The 21,556-nt window shown below is 40.0% G+C and overlaps 1 protein-coding gene across 3 annotated transcripts in view; it reads right to left on the minus strand.

Annotated features, from left to right (window-relative positions):
• The window catches only part of Nup160 (nuclear pore complex protein Nup160), a 418,270-nt gene that overhangs the window by 69,088 nt on the left and 327,626 nt on the right, over positions 1-21,556 (minus strand). The gene's annotated exons all lie outside the window — the stretch shown is intronic.

Raw genomic sequence — 21,556 nt, forward strand, 5'->3', positions numbered from 1 at the left:
TGCAGCATATTTTTATGTAACACTTCGGAAAATTTACCTAACCCAATTCCGTTTCTGGGTGGGAAAAAATGTGAAGTGCCATGAGCTGGACCGAGGGATATTTTCCTTCTGTGCAGTGGGCTCTCGGGCAGTCTGTCACTGGGTCAAGCCACTGTCTTTGCATGGGAGGTCTACCTTCCTCCCCTGCCATCCCAGTCCCAGTGCTTGTACATACACATTCTGTACGATTCCCAGATCTGTGTTTGTGAATTGGGTTTTGGTCTTTTCAATACCATATCTTCTATCTGCGAATTAACCACAGCACCCAATAGGCATGCAAGCGATGCAGGAAGTGGCAAGAAACTTAGACAAACTTAGAAGTGGTGCCTGTGTGGTGGACATGGCAAGAGCTTATGGCCTTAATGAAGCATTGGTTCATACAATTAAAAAGAGTGAGGCAAATACAGGCTTGTGCAATGAATAACCCTTGTTATCATCTCCTGAAAAGAATGACACACAGATCACAACTGCCTGAATAAACTGACTGACTAACTGACTGACTGACTTGGCTTACTGACTGGACTGACTTACTGACTGGAGTGACTTAGTGACTAACTGGACTGACTTGACTTAGTGATTGACTCGACTACCATCCACCTCAGCCAACAATCAACAACCATCCACCTCAGCCGACAATCAACAACCATCCACCTCAGCCCAGTAAGGCCACAGCATGCCTCTCTACTCTCTTTATAATCATTGACAAACACCAGTCACCACAATTTAAGGTAATATATATTATTTCTGTTGCATTTGTAGCCTAAAGCAATAGAAAAAAACATAATACATCATGACATTGAACAGCAAAATCATTATCATTTTTATTTTAGGAAGATCTGGAGACCTTAAAAAAAAAAAAAAAAAAAAAAAAAAAAAAAAAAAAAAGTTGTTTGGCATTTTTGGGGGTCCCAGGAATGTTACTCTATTTTTCCCGTAAGTTTATATAACACTGCATTTTCAGTAATGTAACTACAGCCTCTCCTCACTTAGCAATGTACAGTGGACCCCCGGTTAACGATATTTTTTCACTCCAGAAGTATGTTCAGGTGCCAGTACTGACCGAATTTGTTCCCATAAGAAATATTGTGAAGTAGATTAGTCCATTTCAGACCCCCAAACATACACGTACAAACGCACTTACATAAATACACTTACATAATTGGTCACATTCGGAGGTAATCGTTATGCGGGGGTCCACTGCACTAGTTTACCGACGACTCAGACTTACGACACACTCTCTGGACGGTATGCATGCCTAAATACTGTATATTAGAACTTATTTCCTGTATTCTGTTTATTAGAATACACCGTACACTAATGTATAAACATTTAAAAATATATCAGAAATGTTATAAACGGTGCAAATACGGCATTAAAACATTATCAAATAAGTAACAAAAAAAGGCACAATACTGTGACTGGAACGATACATAAATAACCCGCAACGAAGCGTCGTCGTAAGCTCCTCTCTTCTATGTGCGGGTTATTTGTGTATTATCAAACAAGGTTGATACAAACCCACTACCGTTATAGAATGTTCCTCACTTAGCGACATATTCGTTTATCAACATGGTCTTAGGAACAGAACTCCACTGCTAAGTAAGGAGAGGCTGTACTGTGTTTTATAATGGTCTACTGTACTTCAAACCAAAATCATCTCTATTTTAGTAATGTCTTCCATTCTATCAAATAATATCAAGAAACAGAATAAAACCAAAAAAAAAAAAATCATCCAAAAATACACCGCAAAGTTTCTATTTTAAAAAACACACATGGTCACAGTTTAGTTTTTCCCATGTTGCACTGAGGCAGGATTTTTTTTATATGGTATACACTCACCACACAGATCCATTCTCTCATATCTAGGCCAAAATTTACTACTCACAGTTTATCTGAGTGAGCTGAGCTCATCAAATAGTACTACGTGATGGACCCTGATTTCGTGATACTATGGAACAGACCCATTTGCTGTCCAGCCCTCCAAAATAAAACTTGCTCTCAATGTCCAAAAATTTGCCACCCATAAAAAGAAAAAAAAATTCTTCTGAAATGACAATCTTTTTTTGAAGACAAAGACACCAAACGTACAAAATTTGATGGAAAATTTATGAAACTACACTGGTGCATAGTTAGCAGTTTTGATGCAATTTACATACTAGGGATTTTGCCCACCGAGTCCTGTTGTTCCAGTCGACCAAATTCTTAGCTATTTTGCTAGTAGGCCTTCCATTCTGCCAACTGAGGACAAGAAAATGTCTATTCAACTACCCTATAAAGTGATCAGAATTCAGTAATTTGGCCAATTTCATACAAAATAAAAAAAATACCAATTTAAACAGAGTCCATAATAAACAATGTAGCCATTACTGGCACTATAACATTTACTCTGTTCAAAAGTAGACTTACTCTATTACTCTGGTAATATATAACCAGGAAAGATTGTTCATGGTTTACAGCATCCCAATAATTGAATCAGACCCATTAAAAATCCATAGAAAAGACTGGGGGTTGTAGGGAGGGGCCTTACCAATCCTCTGGAATATTAACGAAAGTTGAATATTTCCAATATTTCAAGCTACATCCAGTTCTGAAGCCAATCAAAATCATCTCTTTTTAAGCGTGTTTGATAGGAGTGAATGGAGACAAATGGTTTTTAATACTTGACGTGCTGTTGGAGTGTGAGCAAAGTAACATTTATGAAGGGGTTCAGGGAAACCGGCAGGCCGGACTTGAGTCCTGGAGATGGGAAGTACAGTGCCTGCACTCTGAAGGAGGGGTGTTAATGTTGCAGTTTAAAAACTGTAGTGTAAAGCACCCTTCTGGCAAGACAGTGATGGAGTGAATGATGGTGAAAGTTTTTCTTTTTCGGGCCACCCTGCCTTGGTGGGAATCAGCCAGTGTGATAATAAAAAATAATGTTTTCCATTCTATCTAATAATACCAAACCATTAAAACCATCCAAGAAAACACCACATAAAGTCGCTATTTTAAACCATACACAGTCACAGTTTTGTTTTTCCCATCATGCACTGAATAGGGGCAGCATTTTTTTATACGGAGAACACTCGCTGCAAAGACCCATTCTCTCATATCTAGGCCAAAACTTACCACTCACAGCTTATCCGAGTGAGCTGAGCTCATAATGTAGAACTACACGACGGTAAAAACACTGTTGTCGTTGGGGATAGCCAGGTTAGGTACATGGACAGGGCCTTCTGTTTGAAGTACAGGAGTAGGAGAGAGAGGGTTTGCTTTCCTGGGGCTGGGATGGAGGATATTGTTAGCCGGCTTGACATCATGAGCGGTAATGGGGTCAATCCTATTATCTGCCTCAGTGCTGGAGGCAATGATGTAGGCAAGGGTAGAATTTAGGTAGAAGGTACAGGACAGCAATAGACATAACTAGGAAGAAGGGGGGCACCCTGTTATATGTGGCATTTTGCCAAGAAGGGGTGTTGGAAATGAATGGTAGTCCAGAGCAATTGGCACTAATTGTTGGCTGGACAAACACTGTAAGGATAATGCAGTACCATTCATTGACAACAGGGACCACTTCTATGGCTGGTTCATGCTGATACTGGCTTTGACATGTGCCGGTAGTCTGTTCCATTTCTTTATTGCTGAACAATAAAAGGTGTTTGAAGCCTGGCCACTGACTGAGAACTATAAAGTTGTGTTCTCTCCTCTTTTGAGCAGCTCTGTGATTCTTTGCCTTTGCCAGTAGAAAGTCTCTCTCTCTAGTTTACATCTCTGTTTTCTTAGGGAAATGTGCCTCAAGTGTCACAGAGTTAATTCTTTTTAGGAAAAAGTTTGAAAACGTTCATTTAGAATAAAAGAGAAAAAGGTAGCTTATGAGAGGTTTTTACAAAGCAGAAGTGTTATAAGAAGAGCCGAGTATATGGAGAGTAAAAGAAAGGTAAAGAGAGTGGTGAGAGAGTGCAAAAGGAGAGCAGATGATAGAGTGGGAGAGGCACTGTCACGCACACGCTAAGATAACAGGGATATCTTGCTACTCCTACTAACACTTTGGTCACACTTCACAGACACGCACATGCATATATATATATACATACATCTAGGTTTTTCTCCTTTTTCTAAATAGCTCTTGTTCTTTTTTATTTCTTCTATTGTCCATGGGGAAGTGGAAAAGAATCTTTCCTCCGTAAGCCATGCGTGTCGTATGAGGCGACTAAAATGCCGGGAGCAATGGGCTAGTAACCCCTTCTCCTGTATACAATTACTAAAAAAGAGAAGAAGAAAAACTTTATAAAACTGGGTTGCTTAAATGTGCGTGGATGTAGTGCGGATGACAAGAAACAGATGATTGCTGATGTTATGAATGAAAAGAAGTTGGATGTCCTGGCCCTAAGCGAAACAAAGCTGAAGGGGGTAGGAGAGTTTCAGTGGGGGGAAATAAATGGGATTAAATCTGGAGTATCTGAGAGAGTTAGAGCAAAGGAAGGGGTAGCAGTAATGTTAAATGATCAGTTATGGAAGGAGAAAAGAGAATATGAATGTGTAAATTCAAGAATTATGTGGATTAAAGTAAAGGTTGGATGCGAGAAGTGGGTCATAATAAGCGTGTATGCACCTGGAGAAGAGAGGAATGCAGAGGAGAGAGAGAGATTTTGGGAGATGTTAAGTGAATGTATAGGAGCCTTTGAACCAAGTGAGAGAGTAATTGTGGTAGGGGACTTGAATGCTAAAGTAGGAGAAACTTTTAGAGAGGGTGTGGTAGGTAAGTTTGGGGTGCCAGGTGTAAATGATAATGGGAGCCCTTTGATTGAACTTTGTATAGAAAGGGGTTTAGTTATAGGTAATACATATTTTAAGAAAAAGAGGATAAATAAGTATACACGATATGATGTAGGGCGAAATGACAGTAGTTTGTTGGATTATGTATTGGTAGATAAAAGACTGTTGAGTAGACTTCAGGATGTACATGTTTATAGAGGGGCCACAGATATATCAGATCACTTTCTAGTTGTAGCTACACTGAGAGTAAAAGGTAGATGGGATACAAGGAGAATAGAAGCATCAGGGAAGAGAGAGGTGAAGGTTTATAAACTAAAAGAGGAGGCAGTTAGGGTAAGATATAAACAGCTATTGGAGGATAGATGGGCTAATGAGAGCATAGGCAATGGGGTCGAAGAGGTATGGGGTAGGTTTAAAAATGTAGTGTTAGAGTGTTCAGCAGAAGTTTGTGGTTACAGGAAAGTGGGTGCAGGAGGGAAGAGGAGCGATTGGTGGAATGATGATGTAAAGAGAGTAGTAAGGGAGAAAAAGTTAGCATATGAGAAGTTTTTACAAAGTAGAAGTGATGCAAGGAGGGAAGAGTATATGGAGAAAAAGAGAGAGGTTAAGAGAGTGGTGAAGCAATGTAAAAAGAGAGCAAATGAGAGAGTGGGTGAGATGTTATCAACAAATTTTGTTGAAAATAAGAAAAAGTTTTGGAGTGAGATTAACAAGTTAAGAAAGCCTAGAGAACAAATGGATTTGTCAGTTAAAAATAGGAGAGGAGAGTTATTAAATGGAGAGTTAGAGGTATTGGGAAGATGGAGGGAATATTTTGAGGAATTGTTAAATGTTGATGAAGATAGGGAAGCTGTGATTTCGTGTATAGGGCAAGGAGGAATAACATCTTGTAGGAGTGAGGAAGAGCCAGTTGTGAGTGTGGGGGAAGTTCGTGAGGCAGTAGGTAAAATGAAAGGGGGTAAGGCAGCCGGGATTGATGGGATAAAGATAGAAATGTTAAAAGCAGGTGGGGATATAGTTTTGGAGTGGTTGGTGCAATTGTTTAATAAATGTATGGAAGAGGGTAAGGTACCTAGGGATTGGCAGAGAGCATGCATAGTTCCTTTGTATAAAGGCAAAGGGGATAAAAGAGAGTGCAAAAATTATAGGGGGATAAGTCTGTTGAGTGTACCTGGTAAAGTGTATGGTAGAGTTATAATTGAAAGAATTAAGAGTAAGACGGAGAATAGGATAGCAGATGAACAAGGAGGCTTTAGGAAAGGTAGGGGGTGTGTGGACCAGGTGTTTACAGTGAAACATATAAGTGAACAGTATTTAGATAAGGCTAAAGAGGTCTTTGTGGCATTTATGGATTTGGAAAAGGCGTATGACAGGGTGGATAGGGGGGCAATGTGGCAGATGTTGCAAGTGTATGGTGTAGGAGGTAGGTTACTGAAAGCAGTGAAGAGTTTTTACGAGGATAGTGAGGCTCAAGTTAGAGTATGTAGGAAAGAGGGAAATTTTTTCCCAGTAAAAGTAGGCCTTAGACAAGGATGTGTGATGTCACCGTGGTTGTTTAATATATTTATAGATGGGGTTGTAAGAGAAGTAAATGCGAGGGTCTTGGCAAGAGGCGTGGAGTTAAAAGATAAAGAATCACACACAAAGTGGGAGTTGTCACAGCTGCTCTTTGCTGATGACACTGTGCTCTTGGGAGATTCTGAAGAGAAGTTGCAGAGATTGGTGGATGAATTTGGTAGGGTGTGCAAAAGAAGAAAATTAAAGGTGAATACAGGAAAGAGTAAGGTTATGAGGATAACAAAAAGATTAGGTGATGAAAGATTGAATATCAGATTGGAGGGAGAGAGTATGGAGGAGGTGAACGTATTCAGATATTTGGGAGTGGACGTGTCAGCGGATGGGTCTATGAAAGATGAGGTGAATCATAGAATTGATGAGGGAAAAAGAGTGAGTGGTGCACTTAGGAGTCTGTGGAGACAAAGAACTTTGTCCTTGGAGGCAAAGAGGGGAATGTATGAGAGTATAGTTTTACCAACGCTCTTATATGGGTGTGAAGCGTGGGTGATGAATGTTGCAGCGAGGAGAAGGCTGGAGGCAGTGGAGATGTCATGTCTGAGGGCAATGTGTGGTGTGAATATAATGCAGAGAATTCGTAGTTTGGAAGTTAGGAGGAGGTGCGGGATTACCAAAACTGTTGTCCAGAGGGCTGAGGAAGGGTTGTTGAGGTGGTTCGGACATGTAGAGAGAATGGAGCGAAACAGAATGACTTCAAGAGTGTATCAGTCTGTAGTGGAAGGAAGGCGGGGTAGGGGTCGGCCTAGGAAGGGTTGGAGGGAGGGGGTAAAGGAGGTTTTGTGTGCGAGGGGCTTGGACTTCCAGCAGGCATGCGTGAGCGTGTTTGATAGGAGTGAATGGAGACAAATGGTTTTTAATACTTGACGTGCTGTTGGAGTGTGAGCAAAGTAACATTTATGAAGGGATTCAGGGAAACCGGCAGGCCGGACTTGAGTCCTGGAGATGGGAAGTACAGTGCCTGCACTCTGAAGGAGGGGTGTTAATGTTGCAGTTTAAAAACTGTAGTGTAAAGCACCCTTCTGGCAAGACAGTGATGGAGTGAATGATGGTGAAAGTTTTTCTTTTTCGGGCCACCCTGCCTTGGTGGGAATCGGCCGGTGTGATAATAAAAAAAAAAATAAAAAAAAAGAAAAAATTTTGGAGTGAGTTAAACAAGTTAAGAAAGCCTAGGGAAAGTATGGATTTGTCAGTTAAAAACAGAGTAGGGGAGTTAGTAGATGGGGAGATGGAGGTATTAGGTAGATGGCGAGAATATTTTGAGGAACTTTTAAATGTTAAGGAAGAAACAGAGGCAGTAATTTCATGCACTGGTCAGGGAGGTATACCATCTTTTAGGAGTGAAGAAGAGCAGAATGTAAGTGTGGGGGAGGTACGTGAGGCATTACGTAAAATGAAAGGGGGTAAAGCAGCTGGAACTGATGGGATCATGAGAGAAATGTTAAAAGCAGAGGGGATATAGTGTTGGAGTGGTTGGTACTTTTGTTTAATAAATGTATGAAAGAGGGGAAGGTACCTAGGGATTGGAGGAGAGCATGTATAGTCCCTTTATATAAAGGGAAAGGGGACAAAAGAGACTGTAAAAATTATAAAGGAATAAGTTTACTGAGTATACCAGGAAAAGTGTACGGTAGGGTTATAATTGAAAGAATTAGAGGTAAGACAGAATGTAGGATTGCGGATGAGCAAGGAGGTTTCAGAGTGGGTAGGGGATGTGTAGATCAAGTGTTTACATTGAAGCATATATGTGAACAGTATTTAGATAAAGGTAGGGAAGTTTTTATTGCATTTATGGATTTAGAAAAGGCATATGATAGAGTGGATAGAGGAGCAATGTGGCAGATGTTGCAAGTATATGGAATAGGTGGTAAGTTATTAAATGCTGTAAAGAGTTTTTATGAGGATAGTGAGGCTCAGGTTAGGGTGTGTAGAAGAGAGGGAGACTACTTCCCAGTAAAAGTAGGTCTTAGACAGGGATGTGTAATGTCACCATGGTTGTTTATTATATTTATAGATGGGGTTGTAAAGGAAGTAAATGCTAGGGTGTCCGGGAGAGGGGTGGGATTAAATTTTGAGGAATCAAATTCAAAATGGGAATTGACACAGTTACTTTTTGCTGATGATACTGTGCTTATGGGAGATTCTAAAGAAATATTGCAAAGGTTAGTGGATGAGTTTGGGAATGTGTGTAAAGGTAGAAAGTTGAAAGTGAACATAGAAAAGAGTAAGGTGATGAGGGTGTCAAATGATTTAGATAAAGAAAAATTGGATATCAAATTGGGGAGGAGGAGTATGGAAGAAGTGAATGTTTTCAGATACTTGGGAGTTGACATGTCGGCTGATGGATTTATGAAGGATGAGGTTAATCATAGAATTGATGAGGGAAAAAAGGTGAGTGGTGCGTTGAGGTATATGTGGAGTCAAAAAACGTTATCTATGGAGGCAAAGAAGGGAATGTATGAAAGTATAGTAGTACCAACACTCTTATATGGGTGTGAAGCTTGGGTGGTAAATGCAGCAGCGAGGAGACGGTTGGAGGCAGTGGAGATGTCCTGTTTAAAGGCAATGTGTGGTGTAAATATTATGCAGAAAATTCGGAGTGTGGAAATTAGGAAAAGGTGTGGAGTTAATAAAAGCATTAGTCAGAGGGCAGAAGAGGGGTTGTTGAGGTGGTTTGGTCATTTAGAGAGAATGGATCAAAGTAGAATGACATGGAAAGCATATAAATCTATAGGGGAAGGAAGGCGGGGTAGGGGTCGTCCTCGAAAGGGTTGGAGAGAGGGGGTAAAGGAGGTTTTGTGGGCAAGGGGCTTGGACTTCCAGCAAGCGTGCCTGAGCGTGTTAGATAGGAGTGAATAGAGACGAATGGTACTTGGGACCTGACGATCTGTTGGAGTGTGAGCAGGGTAATATTTAGGTCAGGGGTTTCAAATAGAGTTAGAGCTAAAGAAGGAGTAGCAATAATGTTGAAGGATAAGCTATGGCAGGAAAAGAGGGACTATAAATGTATTAATTCAAGGATTATGTGGAGTAAAATAAAGATTGGATGTGAAAAGTGGGTTATAATAAGCGTGTATGCATCTGGAGAAGAGAGAAGTGTAGAGGAGAGAGAGAGATTTTGGGAAATGTTGAGTGAATGCATGGGGAGTTTTGAATCAAGTGTGAGAGTAATGGTGGTTGGGGATTTCAATGCTAAAGTGGGTAAAAATGTTATGGAGGGAGTAGTAGGTAAATTTGGGGTGCCAGGGGTAAATGTAAATGGGGAGCCTTTAATTGAGCTACGTGTAGAAAGAAATTTGGTAATAAGTAATACATATTTTATGAAAAAGAGGATAAATAAATATACAAGGTATGATGTAGCACGTAATGAAAGTAGTTTATTAGATTATGTATTGGTGGATAAAAGGTTGATGGGTAGGCTCCAGGATGTACATGTTTATAGAGGGGCAACTGATATATCGGATCATTATTTAGCTGTAGCTACAGTTAGAGTAAGAGGTAGATGGGAAAAGAGGAAGGTGGCAACAACAAGTAAGAGGGAGGTGAAAGTGTATAAACTAAGGGAGGAGGAAGTTCGGGTGAGATATAAGCGACTATTGGCAGAAAGGTGGGCTAGTGCAAAGATGAGTAGTGGGGGGGTTGAAGAGGGTTGGAATAGTTTTAAAAATGCAGTATTAGAATGTGGGGCAGAAGTTTGTGGTTATAGGAGGATGGGGGCAGGAGGAAAGAGGAGTGATTGGTGGAATGATGAAGTAAAGGGTGTGATAAAAGAGAAAAAGGTAGCTTATGAGAGGTTTTTACAAAGCAGAAGTGTTATAAGAAGAACAGAGTATATAGAGAGTAAAAGAAAGGTAAAGAGAGTGGTGAGAGAGTGCAAAAGGAGAGCAGATGATAGAGTGGGAGAGGCACTGTCAAGAAATTTTAATGAAAATAAGAAAAAATTTTGGAGTGAGTTAAACAAGTTAAGAAAGCCTAGGGAAAATATGGATTTGTCAGTTAAAAACAGAGTAGGGGAGTTAGTAGATGGGGAGATGGAGGTATTGGGTAGATGGTGAGAATATTTTGAGGAACTTTTAAATGTTAAGGAAGAAACAGAGGCAGTAATTTCATGCACTGGTCAGGGAGGTATACCATCTTTTAGGAGTGAAGAAGAGCAGAATGTAAGTGTGGGGGAGGTACGTGAGGCATTACGTAAAATGAAAGGGGGTAAAGCAGCTGGAACTGATGGGATCATGACAGAAATGTTAAAAGCAGGGGGGGATAGTGTTGGAGTGGTTGGTACTTTTGTTTAATAAATGTATGAAAGAGGGGAAGGTACCTAGGGATTGGCAGAGAGCATGCATAGTCCCTTAATATAAAGGGAAAGAGGACAAAAGAGACTGTAAAAATTATAGAGGAATAAGCTTACTGAGTATACCAGGAAAAGTGTACGGTAGGGTTATAATTGAAAGAATTAGAGGTAAGACAGAATGTAGGATTGCGGATGAGCAAGGAGGTTTCAGAGTGGGTAGGGGATGTGTAGATCAGGTGTTTACATTGAAGCATATATGTGAACAGTATTTAGATAAAGATAGGGAAGTTTTTATTGCATTTATGGATTTAGAAAAGGCATATGATAGAGTGGATAGAGGAGCAATGTGGCAGATGTTGTAAGTATATGGAATAGGTGGTAAGTTATTAAATGCTGTAAAGAGTTTTTATGAGGATAGTGAGGCTCAGGTTAGGGTGTGTAGAAGAGAGGGAGACTACTTCCCGGTAAAAGTAGGTCTTAGACAGGAATGTGTAATGTCACCATGGTTGTTTAATATATTTATAGATGGGGTTGTAAAGGAAGTAAATGCTAGGGTGTTTGGGAGAGGGGTGGGATTAAATTATGGGGAATCAAATTCAAAATGGGAATTGACACAGTTACTTTTTGCTGATGATACTGTGCTTATGGGAGATTCTAAAGAAAAATTGCAAAGGTTAGTGGATGAGTTTGGGAATGTGTGTAAAGGTAGAAAGTTGAAAGTGAACATAGAAAAGAGTAAGGTGATGAGGGTGTCAAATGATTTAGATAAAGAAAAATTGGATATCAAATTGGGGAGGAGGAGTATGGAAGAAGTGAATGTTTTCAGATACTTGGGAGTTGACGTGTCGGCGGATGGATTTATGAAGGATGAGGTTAATCATAGAATTGATGAGGGAAAAAAGGTGAGTGGTGCGTTGAGGTATATGTGGAGTCAAAAAACGTTATCTATGGAGGCAAAGAAGGGAATGTATGAAAGTATAGTAGTACCAACACTCTTATATGGGTGTGAAGCTTGGGTGGTAAATGCAGCAGCGAGGAGACGGTTGGAGGCAGTGGAGATGTCCTGTCTAAGGGCAATGTGTGGTGTAAATATTATGCAGAAAATTCGGAGTGTGGAAATTAGGAGAAGGTGTGGAGTTAATAAAAGTATTAATAATTAGTCAGAGGGCAGAAGAGGGGTTGTTGAGGTGGTTTGTTCATTTAGAGAGAATGGATCAAAGTAGAATGACATGGAAAGCATATAAATCTATAGGGGAAGGAAGGCGGGGTAGGGGTCGTTCTCGAAAGGGTTGGAGAGAGGGGGTAAAGGAGGTTTTGTGGGCAAGGGGCTTGGACTTCCAGCAAGCGTGCATGAGCGTGTTAGATAGGAGTGAATGGAGACGAATGGTACTTGGGACCTGACGATCTGTTGGAGTGTGAGCAGGGTAATATTTAGTGAAGGGATTCAGGGAAACCGGTTATTTTCATATAGTCGGACTTGAGTCCTGGAAATGGGAAGTACAATGCCTGCACTTTAAAGGAGGGGTTTGGGATATTGGCAGTTTGGAGGGATATGTTGTGTATCTTTATATGTGTATGCTTCTAGACTGTTGTATTCTGAGCACCTCTGCAAAAACAGTGATAATGTGAGAGTGTGGTGAAAGTGTTGAATGATGATGAAAGTATTTTCTTTTTGGGGATTTTCTTTCTTTTTTGGGTCACCCTGCATCGGTGGGAGACGGCCGACTTGTTGAAAAAAAAAAAAAAAAAATTCAGGGAAACCGGTTATTTTCATATAGTCGGACTTGAGTCCTGGAAATGGGAAGTACAATGCCTGCACTTTAAAGGAGGGGTTTGGGATATTGGCAGTTTGGAGGGATATGTTGTGTATCTTTATATGTGTATGCTTCTAAATTGTTGTATTCTGAGCACCTCTGCAAAAACAGTGATAATGTGCGAGTGTGGTGAAAGTGTTGAATGATGATGAAAGTATTTTCTTTTTGGGGATTTTCTTTCTTTTTTTTGGGGTCACCCTGCCTCGGTGGGAGACAGCCGACTTGTTGAAAAAAAAAAAAAAAAAATCTTCCCAGCTTGTTTCATTTAAGACATTGTTAACCTGATATAACTGTATGTTTCTGTTATTGAAATTGAATTTGGTGAAGGCACCTTCATAACTGATCTCATTTTGCTGGTCTGGAGCCCAGTGCATACATGTCTGTACTTCGATTATGTTATCTTTGATACTCTTATATTTCACTTACCCAGGGCAGGTGTGGGTTTTCTTGCTAGCTCAGTTGAGGGTGTTGTGAGTACTTTAAACTAGGACTAGTTAGAGGTATCGGTATAGAAATGGAAAATAGAGAGAGTTGAAACATTGATTTAGGCTTTGAAATTATAAATCTTAACAGTAATGTTGACAGTAGTAGGTATAGTGGAAGAACAGAAAGGAGCAGGAAGGGTAAAAAGAAAGGAGGGTCTTTAACCCTTTCAGGGTCCGTCCCGTAGATCTACGGCTGGTCGGTGAGTGTACAAACCGTAGATCTACGCCAAAATTCTAGCGCCGTCAAATTTAGCGCGAAAGCGCTCATAGGCCTACATATGAGAGAATGGGTCTGCGCGGTGGGTGTGCGCCATAAACAAAAAATCTAGGCGCCTGCATAGCATTGTGGGAACGCCGGCTCAGTTACCCTTGTTCACCATGTCTCGTCGCAAGTCAGCTCTCACTCCCCGGAAAATTGGGACTCTCCTCTTCCTGTCTGATAGTTCTGACACTGATGGAAGTGGAAATGAAGACGAATTCTACGGCTTTGATGAGTTAGTGACCGAAAATAATGACCAGGATATCGATAATAGTGCAGAAAACCCCAACGATCATCGACCTTCTACCTCTGGTGTGGGCACTCGTGACTCACGGTCGGTTGTTCCTAAACGTAAGAGAAAACTAATATTTTCCCGTGGCCTGGCCTCTGACTTCAGTAATGACGATGATTCTGACGTGGATTGTGATTTTATTGCGCTCGACGATCATTCGAGTAGTGATAGTGAGGAAACATATTCACCAGTGAAGCGTCGGTATGTGCGCCGCCGCATGCGCTCGGGTAGTGTACCCTATGCTATGCCCAGGGGACGGAGTACATCCCGTAGTACATCCCGTGGCCCTACACCCGTTTTAGGTAGTGATAGTGAGGATGATGTGGCTACACTTGGCATGGATGGGCCACAGACATCAGTGGATGGTGTTAGTGGGGCTGGTGGTGGTAGTGGCACCGCCATGCGTGACTCGCTGTGCCACGCGGGAACCCACGCTGCTGACTCGTCAGTTCAAGGACAAAGCGGAGCGTCACCCACCAGCCCGCCACAACCACCCGTACAACCAGCCTATGATGTCCAGTATCCACCAGCAAACCGTATCTGGGATTGGCAGCAAAATCCCAATTTTGTTCCCAGCCCTCACCACTTTGATGACTCGCAAAGTGGAATTCTACCTACCTGTCCCCTTGGAACCACGGCCAATGAACTGGAATTCTTTGAATTATTCTTTGACCAGCCATTGATGGAAACTATTGTCAGGGAAAGTAATAAGTATTTTCAGTACACCATGGCAAATACGATCTTATCACCACAGTCAAGACTACACAGGTGGAAAGAGACGACTGTTGCAGAAATGTATTTGCTTTTTGCAACAATAATGCTTATGCCTCACGTCTATAAGCATAATATAAAAGCATACTGGTCCACAGATCGGCTAATTTGTACCCCATCCTTCAGTGAAATAATACCAGTGAACAGGTTTATCTTACTCTTACGTATGTTGCACTTCTCTGACAAAACCAGGCCTGACAGAAGTGACAGGTTATACAAGATTAGAAATGTTTTCATGTATCTCAAACAAAAGTTCAGGATGTACTTTTATCCATTCAAGAATCTTGTAATTGACGAGTCTTTGATTTTGTTCAAAGGTAGACTGTCATTCAAGCAGTATATACCGAGCAAGAGGAACCGCTTTGGTATAAAATTGTTTGTACTCTGTGATTGTGACAGTGGCCTGGTGTTGGATATTGTTGTATACACGGGTAATAAAACATTGAAAGATACCAAGATGTTATTGGGTATATCAGGTGACGTAGTGAGAAACATGATGGCACCTTATCTTGGTAAGGGCCATACATTATATACCGATAACTGGTACACAAGCCCATTACTCAGTGATTTCATGCGAGTGAACAAGACAGATGTGTGTGGCACAGTGCGTTCTAATCGTAAACATATGCCCAGGCTCAACGCAGGTGTTCGTGGTGATGACGTGCAGGTGTTTACTGCCAATGACATCATGGCATTACGGTGGCATGACAAACGAGATGTCACATTGTTGACAACCATTCACCGTAATGAAATGCAAGACGGTGGCAAAGTTGATCGAGTGACTAATGAACGTATTCGAAAACCAGTGACAGTGATTGATTATACACAAAACATGCGCTTGTTTGACAAGTGTGACATGCAGATTGGTTTTGTTGACTGTGTTCGTAAGAGTTACAAGTGGTACATGAAACTTTTCTTCCATCTCATGGACATTTCAATGCTGAATGCATATAATATGTACCAAATAAAGACTGGTAACAGACCACTGTATGGTGAATTTTGTTTGTCTGTTGTCAGACAACTCATAATGAAGTACCAGGTAACAACACCTGCAATACAACATGGTCCTCGAATTCATCACAATATACCCAAGCGTTTGAGAAGAGAAGGTGATCATTTCATAATACAGCTTCCTTCAACTCAAAAGAAATTTGCTCAGAAGAGATGCATTGTCTGTGCACAAACAAAACGACGGCAACAAAGACGCAAAGACACTCGGTTTATGTGTGAGGAATGTAAGGTGCCTCTGTGCATGGTGCCTTGTTTCAAGGAGTTCCACAAGCTCCAGCAGTTCTAAAACCATGTCCAGTGATTGTAAATATGTAAATATATGATAGAACATTAGTATTATACAATATTTGTGCATGTTTATTGTAATAAACAACAGTGGTAAACAATAATATGATAATAACTTTAGTGCGGTTATTGTGTTCAATACAGTGAGTTTATATATATAAATTATATACAGTATTGGTCTCTCAGGCCCCAAATGTTAGTAGGAATAGAAAAAAATTGGAAAAGAAAAGAAAAAACAACTAAAACAACAAAATAATATAATACGCGTATGTGGAATTCGTCGATGTTGCCGCCACCACATCATTTTCTACAAACTTCTTGGCACTGTATCTCGGTAAGTACTGATCAGATTCTATTTTTTTTTGTTTTATTACCTTCACAAAAATATGCTCTTTAATTCTGTAAGAAAAAATAATTTTTTTTTTTTTCAAAATTTCTTGGACACTGGTGCGTGACTTCAGATTTTGGCCTTGGACCCTGAAAGGGTTAAATATATATTACACAAATAGTCGTAGTGCTAGGAATAAAATGGACAAGTTGAGATTAGTAACTAGTGCAGGTAACATTGATGTAATTGCCTTAACTGTTCATGGTTCAATATGAAAAATCGGGACATGCCTGCTGAATGTCACATAATGGGTTTTAAATTGTTCCAAGTAGACAGAAGTATCGGGAACGGGGGGGTGGGGTGGCACTGTATGTCCGAGATAGCTGGAACTGTTGTATAAAAACGGGTATAAAATCTGAAATAACACATAGAGAATCTCTTTAGATAGAACTTTCAGAGCGGCACGAAAAATTGATTTAACCCTTCCAGGGTTTCGGCCATACTAGTACGGCTTACGCACCAGGGTTTTTGACGTACTAGTACGCCTAAATTCTAGCGCCCTTAACCCTTTCAGGGTCCATCCCGTAGATCTACGGCTTTACGTTCAGGGTCCAAACCGTAGATCTACGCCATGAGCTCAGCTCACTCTGATAAACTGTGAGTGGTACATTTGGGCCTAGATATGAGAGAATACATCTATGTGGTATGTGTGCACCACATAAAACAGATCCTGCAGCACACTGTGTATAATGAGAGAAAAAAATGAAATCATGATTTTTCGATTAAAACAGCAACTTTGCAGTGTTTTTTCGTATGTTTTTTATAGTTGTATTTGCGATTTCTTGGTCTAATTTGATAGAATGGAAGACATATTACAGAAATAGAGATGATTTTGATTGGTTTTAGCATTGGAAATGGCTTGAAACTGAGCTCAAAGTAGCGGAAATGTTAAATTTTTGCCGATATTCAAGAGTAAACAAACGACCTCACAAGTCTAATACACGTCAGCTGGTGGGTCTAATATACATTCACAAATATGGTGATGATATTTATGCAATTATTACAGTATTGCATTACAGTAAATCTTCTATTTTTTGGTGTGAATAAAAATTCATTATGTGAATAAAAAATCAAAATGGAATTTATTTGTAAAGCCTCAAAACATAACTGATGAACAGAGGAAATGTTAGTTTAGTGCCAGGAATGCCTACATTGTTCATTCTGGACCCTATTTTGAAATTGGAATATTTTGAACTTTGTGTTAAATTGGCCAAATTAACAATTTCCGCTCACTTTATTTTGTAGTTGAAACAGTTGACTTGGCGATTTCTTGTGCTCAATCGATAGAATAGAAGTAATACTAGTGAAATAGCTAAGAATTTGGTTGATTGGAATAATGTAATTGGCCTAAAATGGGAGTCAAAGTCGGCAAAATCGCTGATTCGTAAATATCGCTGACACATCAAAATTCGCGAGAGCATAATTTCGTCAATTTTCCACCAAATTTCGTACTTTTTGTTTTATTACCTTCACAAAAAGATTCTCTACGATTTCATAAGAAAAAATAACAAATTTTTTTTTTTAAAATTCTTGGACACTGGTGCGTGACTCCAGATTTGGGCCTTGGACCCTGAAAGGGTTAAATCTAGTGAGAGAAAGCTGGTAGGCCTGCATATGAAAGAATGGATCTATGTGGTCAGTGTGTGCGGTATAAAAAAAATCCTGCAGCACACAGTGCATAATGAGAAAAAAAAAACTTTGACCGTGTTTTTGGATTAAAACAGCAACTTTACACTTTATTTTCGTATGGTTTTTATTGCTGTATTCTAGTTTTCCTGGTCTCATTTTATAGAATGGAAGACATATTACAGAAAATGAGATGATTTTGACTGGTTTTACAAAGAAAACTACCTTGAAATTGCACTCAAAAGAGCAGAAATGTTCCATTTTTACCTAAGTTCAAAACTAAACAAATCATGCTATGCGTCCAATACACGTCAACTGGTTGAGTCTAATATTCTTTCACAAGTGCACTGATAATATTTATACCATTTGTACACCAATGCAGTAGTCTGCATAACAGTAAATCTTCTATTTTTTGTGAGAATAAAAATTCAAAGAGGAAAGCAAAAAAATGTAAGAGGGGCCTGGGGATGTGACTAATGAACAGAGGAAATGTTATTTTAGTGCCAGGAATGTCTTTCTTGTTTATTCTGGACCCTATTTGGAAATTGGCATCTTTTGAAATTTGTGTGAAATTGGCAAAATTTCTAAATTCTGACAACTTTATTGGATAGTTGAAAACGGTAAATGGGTGGTTTCTTGTACTCATTCGATAGAAAAATGGAGTTCTAGCGAAATAGTTATGATTTTTGTTGACAAGTACACTGGAATTGGCCAAAAATAGCTCAAAGTGGGCAAAATCGCCGATGCGTAAACATCGTCGAGACCGCTAACTTCGCGAGAGCATAATTCTGTGAGTTTTCCAGCAAATTTCATACTTTTGGTGTCATGATGATCGGGAAAAGATTCTCTATCTTTTCATAAGAAATTTTTTTTTTTTTTTTTGAAATTTGGCCGACCCTGAGAACAAGTCTCTGAGGGGGCCTGTCGACCCTTAAAGGGTTAAGGTGTGATATACAGTCCCCCAAACTTACATAGGGACCAAGGGAGACTATTATAGGAGGACACTGTTAAGGCCACAAGGCATGATAAAGTAGTAATTTCAGGGGACTTCAACTTTAGTCAAATTGATTGGAATTTCTTGACTGGGAATTTAGAATCTAACGACTTCTTAGAAGTAGTTCAGGATTTTTTTTGAAGCAGTTTGTGACAGAACCTACAAGGGGAAATAACCTGCTTGATTTGGTTTTGGCAAACAAGGAAACCCTTGTTAATAATTTAGAAATTATAGAGGAACTCCGCGCAAGTGATCATAAATCAATTACCTTTAGCATTGAATGGAAGTATGACAGTAGGGATAACTCAGTAACGGTCCCAGATTTTTGCTCAGCACATTACAATGGGCTTAGAGAACACTTGTCATCTGTGGACTGGGGTAACAAAGAGAGCTATCAATATGAGAGTTTTCTGAACACTATGCATGCTGTCCAAAGAACATTTATCCCATATAAAGAAATTAGATCGCATAGAAATGATCCAAAATGGATGAATAATAGGCTCAAATATCTTTTAGGACAGAAAAAAAAGAATTTATAGGCATATCAAAAGAGGTGAGGGTCATCTTATGAATCAGTATATTGACATTAAGAGGGGCATTAAAAAGGGGATAAGAAAAGCTAAACAGGACTATGAAATTAAAGTTGCTAGGGGATTCGAAATTTAACCCTAAAAGTTTTTTCCAGGTGTCTAGAACAAAAGTTAGAGATAAGAGAAGGTCCCCTTAAAAATAACTATGGAGTTCTTACTGACAAAGAGAATGAAATGTGTTCTATTTTTAATAATTATTTTCTCACAGTTTTTACTCAGGAAGACACTAATAATATCCCAATAGTTAGGTTTTTTAGTGGGCCTGAAGAAGATAAATTATGTAATATCACATTCACTAGCAAAATAGTTATCAAACAGATTGACCGTTTGAAGCAAAATAAACTGACTGGTCCTGCTGAGCTTTTTTCTAGGTTTCTTAAGGAATGCAAAATGGAACTCTGTAAACCTTTAACTAATATTTTTAATTTATCTTTTCAAACAGGTGTAGTGCGTGATAAGTGGAAGATGGCTAATGTAATTCCTATTTTTAAAGCAGGGGACAAGTTGTTACCGTCAAAGTACCACACAATAAGCCTAACGTCAATTGTAGGCAAATTACTAGTCAATAATAGCTGATAATATAAGAAGCCATCTCGATAGGCATAATTTGATTAATGATACTCGACATGGATTCACCAGGGGCCATTCCTGCCTAACTAATTTATTAACCTTCTTCAGCAAAGCTTTTGAGGCGGTTGATCAGGATAAAGAATACGAACCATACCACGGGCGGGATTTGAACCCGCGGTCAGAGTGTCTCAGAACTCCAGACCGTCGCATTACCCACTGGGCCAGCTAGCTTCAATAAGATTCGTCCAACTAGGTATATTTCTCCACCATAGGAAGGCTAGCATAGGCACCACTGTGTCCACAAATGCAAGTTTTTACAGACGAATCTCCCGCTAGCATGGCCGTGACGAACTCTAGCTCAAGTCCTCTCAAAGCCCTCAACATGACTCACGAAATCGTAATGACACGATTGCAAACGGCCATGCTAGCGGGAGATTCGTCTGTACAAAACTTGCATTTGTGGACACAGTGGTGCCTATGCTAGCCTTCCTATGGTGTATAAATATACCTAGTTGGACGAATCTTATTGAAGCTAGCTGGCCCAGTGGCTAACTCAACGGTCTGGAGTTTTGAGACTCTCTGACCGTGGGTTCAAATCCCGCCTGTGGAATGGTTTGTTTGCAATCGTGTCATTATGATTTCGTGAGTCATGTTGACGGCTTTGAGGGGACTTGAGCTAGAGTTCGTCACGGCCATGCTAGCAGGAGATTCGTCTGTAAAAACTTGCATTTGTGGACACAGTGGTACCTATGCTAGCCTTCCTATGGTGTAGAAACTTACCTAGATGGACGAATCTTATTGAAGCTAGCTGGCCCAGTGGCTAACGCGGCGGTCTGGAGTTTTGAGATTCTCTGACCGCGGGTTCAAATCCCGCCCGTGGTATGGTTTGTTTGCAATCGTGTCATTACGATTTCGTGAGTCATAAAGAATACGATATTGTTTATTTAGATTTTAGTAAGGCTTCTGATAGAGTACCACCACATCAGAGACTGTTGAAGAAAGTGGCTGCTCATGGCATTGGGGGAAAAGTGCTGTCATGGATTGAGTCATGGCTCACTAATAGGAAGCAGAGAGTGTGCATAAATGAGGTTAAATCTGAGTGGGGATCTGTAACAAGTGGCATTCCGCAATGATCAGTTTTAGGCCCATTGTTGTTTATAATATGTATATATAAATGATCTTGACAAGGGAATTACTAGTGACATAAGCAAATTTGCTGATGACACGAAGATAGGTAGGATAATCGATTCAGACGTTGATGTCTCGCAACTTCAGGAGGATTTAGACAAACTCAATTCGTGGTCGGAAAAATGCCAGATGCAGTTCAATGTAGATAAACGTAAAGTTCTAAAGCTCGGAAATGTTCATAACCCTAGCACCTACCAGCTTAATAATGTTGAACTTAGCTGTATAGAATGCAAAAAGGATTTGGGGGTTATGGTCAGCAGCAAACTTAAACCAAGACAGCAGTGCCTAAGCGTGCATAATAAGGCAAATAGATTGCTGGGATTTATATCAAGAAGTGTAAGCCCTAAGCGAAACAAAGCTGAAGGGGGTAGGAGAGTTTCAGTGGGGGGAAATAAATGGGATTAAATCTGGAGTATCTGAGAGAGTTAGAGCAAAGGAAGGGGTAGCAGTAATGTTAAATGATCAGTTATGGAAGGAGAAAAGAGAATATGAATGTGTAAATTCAAGAATTATGTGGATTAAAGTAAAGGTTGGATGCGAGAAGTGGGTCATAATAAGCGTGTATGCACCTGGAGAAGAGAGGAATGCAGAGGAGAGAGAGAGATTTTGGGAGATGTTAAGTGAAT

This window comes from Cherax quadricarinatus, chromosome 14 (assembly GCF_038502225.1).
Source record: "Cherax quadricarinatus isolate ZL_2023a chromosome 14, ASM3850222v1, whole genome shotgun sequence".
Taxonomy (NCBI): Eukaryota; Metazoa; Arthropoda; class Malacostraca; order Decapoda; family Parastacidae; genus Cherax; species Cherax quadricarinatus.